Consider the following 8,320-nt stretch of genomic DNA (forward strand, 5'->3'; position numbering starts at 1 on the left):
ATTATGTCTATACACACCATCATATAAACTCAGCAAAAAAAGAAATGTCCCTTTTTCAGGACCCTGTCTTTCAAAGATAATTTGTAAAAATCCAAATAACTTCACAGATCTCAATTGTAAAGGGTTTAAACACTGTTTCCCATGCTTGTTCAATGAACCATAAACTATTAATGAACATGCACCTGTGGAACGGTCGTTAAGACACTAACAGCTTACAGACGGTAGGCAATTAAGGTCACAGTTATGAAAACTTAGGACACTAAAGAGGCCTTTCTACTGACCTGCTCATCTGCGTGAACGTGCCTTAGGCATGCTGCAAGGAGGCATGAGGACTGCAGATGTGGCCAGGGCAATAAATTGCAATGTCCGTACTGTGAGACGCCTAAGACAGCGCTACAGGGAGACAGGACAGACAGCTGATCGTCCTCGCAGTGGCAGACCACATGTAACAACACCTGCACAGGATTGGTACATCCGAACATCACACCTGCGGGACAGGTACAGGATGGCAACAACAACTGCCCGAGTTACACCAGGAACGCACAATCCCTCCATCAGTGCTCAGACTTTCCGCAATAGGCTGAGAGAGGCTGGACTGAGGGCTTGTAGGCCTGTTGTAAGGCAGGTCCTCACCAGACATCACCGGCAACAACGTCGCCTATGGGCACAAACCCACCGTCGGGACTGGCAAAAAGTGCTCTTCACTGACGAGTCGCGGTTTTGTCTCACCAAGGGTGATGGTCGGATTTGCGTTTATCGTCGAAGGAATGAGCGTTACACCGAGGCCTGTACTCTGGAGCGGGATCAATTTGGAGGTGGAGGGTCCGTCATGGTCTGGGGCGGTGTGACACAGCATCGTCGGAATGAGCTTGTTGTCATTGCAGGCAATCTCAACGCTGTGCGTTACAGGGAAGACATCCTCCTCCCTCATGTGGTACCCTTTCTGCAGGCTCATCCTGACATGACCCTCCAGCATGACAATGCCACCAGCCATACTGCTCGTTCTGTGCGTGATTTCCTGCAAGACAGGAATGTCAGTGTTCTTCCATTGCCAACGAAGAGCCCAGATCTCAAACCCATTGAGCACGTCTGGGACCTGTTGGATCGGAGGGTGAGTGCTAGGGCCATCCCCCCTCAGAAATGTCCGGGAACTTGCAGGTGCCTTGTGGAAGAGTGGGGTAACATCTCACAGCAAGAACTGGCAAATCTGGTGCAGTCCATGAGGAGGAGATGCACCGCAGTACTTAATGTAGCTGGTGGCCACACCAGATACTGACTGTATACTTTTGATTTTGACCCCCCTTTTGTTCAGGGACACATTCAATTTCTGCTAGTCACATGTCTGTGGAACTTGTTCAGTTTATGTCTCAGTTGTTGACTCTTGTTATGTTCATGCAAATATTTACACATGTTATGTTTGCTGAAAATAAACGCAGTTGACAGTGAGAGGACGTTTTCTTTATATGTATATTCCGTCTATCTAATAACTCTATATTAAATTCCTTTATTTTTATTTAGGGGATTTGTGTGGTTTTTTGTATTGTTCGCTATTATTAATATCACTACTGCACTGTTGGCGCTAGAAACATTATTTCGCTACACCCACGATAACATCTGCAAAATGTCTATGCGGCCAATAACATTTGAAGGTATGTGTTGATTCAGGAGAACATGACGGGCACTAATTAGCAATATAGGCTAAGTTGCTAGCTTGGCTTTTATAACGTGTAATGTTTAAGCAGACAGAACAGAACAAAAGCAGCACAGAGTGACACCAGCGAAGATGCTGAGACAAACAAAATGGTTAGAGAAGAGGCACAGTTATAGTGGTGAGTTGTCTCCAGTGGTGTTTTTACGTATTTGTTTTAAACATGAGCTGGTTAAAAAAAGAGGACCATGTCTCGCCAATCACTGGTACAGAAAATGGTTGAGAAATGCTGTACTTTACTGCCAATGTTATGTCAGCACTACTGCCTGTGTGTAGGGTCAGGGTGAAGGGTGCATCTATGGTTGGTGGTATCATGATGGTGGGAGGGATGGTGGTGTGAGTTGGTGGTGTACGCAGCGATGTGGATAAAATGCCAGGACTGAATTCTTGTCCCAGTCCGCCCCTGTGCATTTATCAGTGCATTTGTGCACACCCTGCAGGCTCTGATGTCTGTGAACGCACGGCTGAGGCACCTCTACCCCGACAGCGAAGAGCTGTTTGACATCGTCCTGATGACTAATAACCACGCCCAGGTCGGAGTGCGCCTCATCAACAGCATCAACCACTACGGTTCGTGGTCGACACGCTCAGCCATGCCTACTACAGTGCTATAAGCAGAGAAATACAATGACCAGTAATTGGAGTACCGGTAATTATATTTCTATGGTTATAAGACGCGCTTATTGTGAGCTGCATTTCATTGAATGATGGGTATTTTTGACCAAATATGTTTTTAGTGGTTGTATGCATGTTTTGCATGGATGTTAGTGGCAATCTTTGGCTACCAGCCTGATGATACCATCACATTTGTATGGGGTTCTGATACGTTTTTGTTTTTCACTCTACCTGACAGATTTAACCATTGAGAGGTTCTGTATGACGGGAGGGCAAAGCCCCATTGGCTATCTGAAGGCCTATCTGACCAACCTGTACCTCTCCAAGGATGGAGAGAAAGTCATGGAGGCCATTGAGGAGGGTAGTTGAAAATGCTGCTTTCCTTTGTCCTCTAGGGATTAAACTGGTTTAGGTTAGCATGGATGCTAAATTGGTAACAGAGTAAAAAACTGTAGATGTACATTGTGGTAACACTTTTTATAGGTATGATATAGCCTACATATATGATACCGTTGTAATGCATTTTTAAGACTTATGAGCATGTATAAGCCCCTTTTTTATAATGTCTTTATAAATAGGCATTGCAGCAGCGACCATGTTTGCATCTGGAGATGTGGAGAACAAGCTTTCCGACACACAGCTGAAAGTTGCCTTTGACGGGGATGCTGTCCTCTTCTCTGATGAGTCGGAGATCATCGTGAAACAACACGGCCTGGACACGTTCTTTGAGCATGAGAAGGAGTTTGAGAACAAACCTCTTGCACAGGTGTTCATGAGAGTATATGCCTCCTATTTTATGTTAGCTTTTGACATGATTCCAAATGTTCTTTCTTTGGGTAACACTTTATTTGGAGTCTCCCTATAGAGGGTTATAGATGTTCAACTTACTATCAACAAACTTTTTAACTAACACACCCACTTACCCTAATCCTAGACCTTAACAAGTTGTTGCATATCAACCGTGGCTGTTGATAGTTTGAGCATTTAAAGACCATCTATAATAGGGGACTATCCAAATAAACTGGAACCCATTGATGTATTTGCTTTAATAAAAAATGTAATAATACTATGCTAACCCTATGTCTCATTCACTCAGGGTCCCTTAAAGTGTTTCCTGGAGGCGCTGGGGAAGCTCCAGAGGAAGTTCTACGCCAAGAACGAGCGTATGACCTGCCCCATTTGTACCTACCTAGTAACATCCCGCAGCGCAGCCAGCTCAGGGGCCCGCGTCCTCAAGACCCTCAGGAGCTGGGGCCTGGAGATCGACGAGGCCCTGTTCCTAGCCGGGGCCCCTAAAGGGCCCCTCCTGCAGAAGATCTGTCCCCACATCTTCTTTGACGACCAGATGTTCCACATCGAGGGGGCCAAGGAGCTGGGTACTATCGCGGCACACGTGCCTTATGGGATTGGACAGAAGTACCACAAGGAGAAACTTAGTGAGCAGCCTGCCAAAGACACAAAGTAGTGAGCCTCCTAGGGGTGGGAAGGTATCATACATTATGCAAATAGTTAGTTGCGCACAACCCTGTCATCAGCGGTAGGTTTTGTTTTGTGCTGGATTTTGTATTAAAAGTGCCTTTATCAGAATATACTATAGTAAAAATGTAGTAGTACTCACTTCAGGGATTTTTGCTAGAATAAAACAAGTTTTACAATGTCACCTGATGTTCTCGTTCATAAGGAGAATACTTTAATGCAATATTCATCATATTCCAGTTGTTAATTACAGAATTATCTATCTAGTTTTTGTAAGAATGTATGTGTTCACATTTCACACACACAAGTGTTTTTTATATCTTTAGAGAAGAACATTTGGTCTCATTTGCTGCAGAGACCAACATGTACACTACCTGTGAAAAGTTTTAGAGCACCTACTCATTCAAGGGTTTTTCTTAATTTTTACTATTTTCTACATTGTAGAATAATAGTGAAGACATCAAAATTATGAAATAACACGTATGGAATCATGTAGTAACCAAAAAAGTGTTAAACAAATCAAAATATATTTGAGATTCTTCAAATAGCCACCCTTTGCCTTGATGACTGCTTTGCCCACTCTTGGCATTCTCTCAACCAGCTTCACCTGGAATGCTTTTCCAACAGTCTTGAAGGAGTTCCCACATGCTGAGCACTTGTTGGCTGCTTTTCCTTCACTCTGCCGTCCGACTCATCCCAAACCAGCTCAATTGGGTTGAGGTCGGGGGTTTGTGGAGGCCAGGTAATCTGATGCAGCACTCATCACTCTCCTTCTTGGTAAAAATATCCCTTACACAGCCTGGAGGTGTGTTGGGTCATTGTCCTGTTGAAAAACAAATGATAGTCCCACTAAGCCCAAACCAGATGGGCCATGAAGGCCTGATTCACACAGTCTCCTCTGAACAGTTGATGTTGATGTGTCTGTTACTTGAACTCTGTGAAGCATTTATTTGGGCTGCAATTTCTGAGGCTGGCAACTCTAATGAACTTATCCTCTACAGCAGAGGTAACTCTGGGTCTTCCATTCCTGTGGCAGTCCTCATGAGAGCCAGTTGCATCATAGCACTTGATGGTTTTTGCGACTGCACTTGAAGAAACTTCAAAAGTTCTTGAAATGTTCCATATTGACTGACCTTCATGTCTTAAAGTAATGATGGACTGTCGTTTCTCTTTGCTTATTTGAGCTGTTCTTGCCATAATATGGACTTGGTCTTTTACCAAATAGGGCTATCTTCTGTATAGATACCTTGTCACAACACAACTGATTGGCTCAAACGCATTAAGAAGGAAAGAAATTCCACTAATTAACTTTTAAGAAAGCACACCTGTTAATTAAAATGCTTTCCAGGTGACTACCTCATGAAGCTGGTTGAGAGAATGCCAAGAGTGGAAAGCTGTCATCAAGGCAAAGGGTGGCTATTTGAAGAATCTCAAATATAAAATATATTTTGATTTGTTTAACACTTTTTTGGTTACTACATGATTCCATATGTGTTATTTCATAGTTTTGATGTCTTCACCATTATTCTACAATGTAGAAAATAGTAAATCCCTTGAATTAGGTGTTCTAAAACTTTTGACCAGTAGTGTATTTTACAGTTAACTGCCAAAATAATGGAAGCAGTTGAGTAAATGAGGGATACAACGTATATTGAAATCAGGCACTGAATGGTTTGATAAGCATGACAACTATGTAAACCATTTGCGATGGCCGTCTCAGTCACCAGATTTCCACCCAATTGGACACTTATGGGAGATTCTGGAGCGGCGCCTGAGACGAGTTTTCCACCACCATCAACAAAACACCAAACGATGGAATTTCTCGTGGAAGAAGGGTGTCGCGTCCCTCCAATAGAGTTCCAGACACGTGTAGAGTCTATGCCAAGGTGCATTGAAGCTGTTCTGGCTCGTGGTGGCCCAACGCGCTATTAAGACATTTTATTTTGGTGTTTCCATTATTTTGACCTGTATATTCTCAACACTCCTGCATCTAGACTTCGGCCAATGCATGCCATGGAATTGCGGTTTATCATAGCTTTGAAATCCTTTGCATAGAGGAACGGCAAGGATATGTGCATAGTGAAGGTATGAAAGGGAGCATTTACAAGGTAGAATGCTAATTGATATGAAAGTGATGCGTTTTGGTTTTCATGCTTAGGCTACCATATAAAATAGGCTTTATTACATTTATTTACACTTAATATCTATTCCACTTTTTACTATCCATTCATTGTTCTAATAAAGGGTTCTTCAATTCCGGTCCTGGAGGGCCGAAACACTTCTGTTTTTTTATTTCTACCTGTTAGTTAATTGCACTCACCTGGTGTCCCAGGTCTGAATTAGCCCCTGATTAGAAGGAGAGGATGAAAAACAGACCGGAATTGAAGAACCCTGTTCTAATATATTCGGTTTTCCTATTCCATAAAAAAATTACTTTTTAAACGCAATAAACCTCACCTTGCTCTTAAAGCTATATCAAAATATCAAGCAAGCTAGTTGACCATATCTGCTGTTCCACTTGTAAAATGTTACACGTCCGGCGTTACGCTTACAGTTTAAAGTTGAATATACATAATGCGAAAGGACAGTCTCATGTTGCACATGTAGTGTTTTTCTTTTTAAACTCTAATTTCTATATTTAAAAAGATCAAGTCTGTCTTTTTGTAAACGTTTAACTGAGAATAAAGGGTTTATCGTGTGCATATAGCAGTACGGTTGCAGGGAGGTTGAAAAAGGTTCGAAACAGAATTGAACGGTTGATTTTGTTTTTATGTATTATCAGATCTCACCAATAGATGGGGCTGCTGGCTACAAAATGGCTGAATTGTTTTGTTCACTGTTTTGTGATGTCTACATTGGCCTTTGCGTTAGCATTTTATGCTCTCAAGTGAACTATAACAATCAAATGTAGAAAACTCATTCAGATCCTGGAGTAAAATCTTCCATAAATCAGCCTTGCTCTTCTGAACCAGAGTTGATCAAAAGCCTCTCTTCCATGCACTTGCAGGTACGCCCCACAGGAGAGCACTGTCATTCACACTATTTAGTGTACATGAGGTATCTTTCTGCCTGTTGGGCAACGGACTGCATCTCCATGAGCTGGGCCCAGTCTGCAGTTGCCATGGATACTCTGGGTGCTGACACTAGGAGGACTGAGTAGCCACTGCTTGTTTAAGACACTATTCATAACAAAGGATTAGAGGCACAAAGTACCCCCACTGCGTTATATGAGATACACCTCATCCTCATCACACAGGCACTATAATTAGCTGTACGTGGGTGTTTGCTTGTGTGAAGGTGGGGATCATGGTGTTAATTCTGTAAATTCTCAAACCATTTTACTTTGTAAAATAGGTAATTCACCTCATCCACTACCAATATGTACTTACCTATGCAACAGATGGTTGATTGTGGTTGTTGCTCTACTACTGTAGATGTCTGGGATTGACCTGTATGTGTTTGTGTTTTCCAGAATGAGTTCAAGGCCAAGAACATCAAGAAGAAGCAGAAGGTGAGCATTATAATGTCTGTGGATGAAAACAGAAGGTAAGGGGGGGGTCTCAATGATAGGAGACGGATTGGAGCGTGTGGCTATGTGGGGTTTATTTAGGATAATCTTTGAAGAGGTAGGGTTTGCATGAACATTATCTGTTGGTGATAAGTGTGTGTCAGGATGGGATGGGGATGTTTTGGTGTCTACAGGGATGTCAACAGCAGCAGCAGCACTTGACTGTATCGTGCTTCCAGGGGGCTAGCATGTGGCACATCTTTAGGCTGTGTTACATAGGACTGACACACACACAGTGATACGGCTGCTTCTTGCCAACAGGAAACTGTGATATGATAATGACATGTATTGAGGTCAGCTGGCCCCGTTCCTTACGAGAAGGAGCAGGATGAATCCCACAGCAGCAACATTATCCAGGTCACCAACCGAAATCTGGGAGGGGCCTAAAATACTGTAATTCAACCAAATGACTATCAACTCACTGTAACTTATTGTAGGTCTATTTATAGAGGAACTTATTTAGTTGTTTAGTGATAACGTTTTTATAAGACATTGGCCTATAACACAGAGTTGTAAGCAGACTATTTTCCTTACAAAATAGTGTAACAAATATGGTTCTGTGCATATATAAAAGCTATATGTATTGAGTTTCAGTGGATTTTAGAATGGCTTTACTTTTCAGCAGTGCAAATGTTAGTGTTACATTAGGCCCTGTGGTTTCTTGTGTCATGATTCTATCATTGGACATAATAATCCTCATAGGATTGTAGCCTACATATTACTTATTCAATCTCAATTCAACATGATATGGAATTATATGGAACTATGAATGATTATGTCACAATCAATAGAAGTCTCTGGTTGCTATGACGTTGTTAACCTAGATTAACTATTAGTTATGTAGTCATGATTATGACTCAATAATATGTCATAACACTGAGCAATACCGCTGCTTTTCCATCCATAGAAATTGAATCTCATTCTAGTTCTGTGGATCCATCATTCAGGCACAA

Source organism: Coregonus lavaretus, assembly GCF_964263955.1.
Source record: "Coregonus lavaretus genome assembly, chromosome: 33".
NCBI lineage: Eukaryota > Metazoa > Chordata > Actinopteri > Salmoniformes > Salmonidae > Coregonus > Coregonus lavaretus.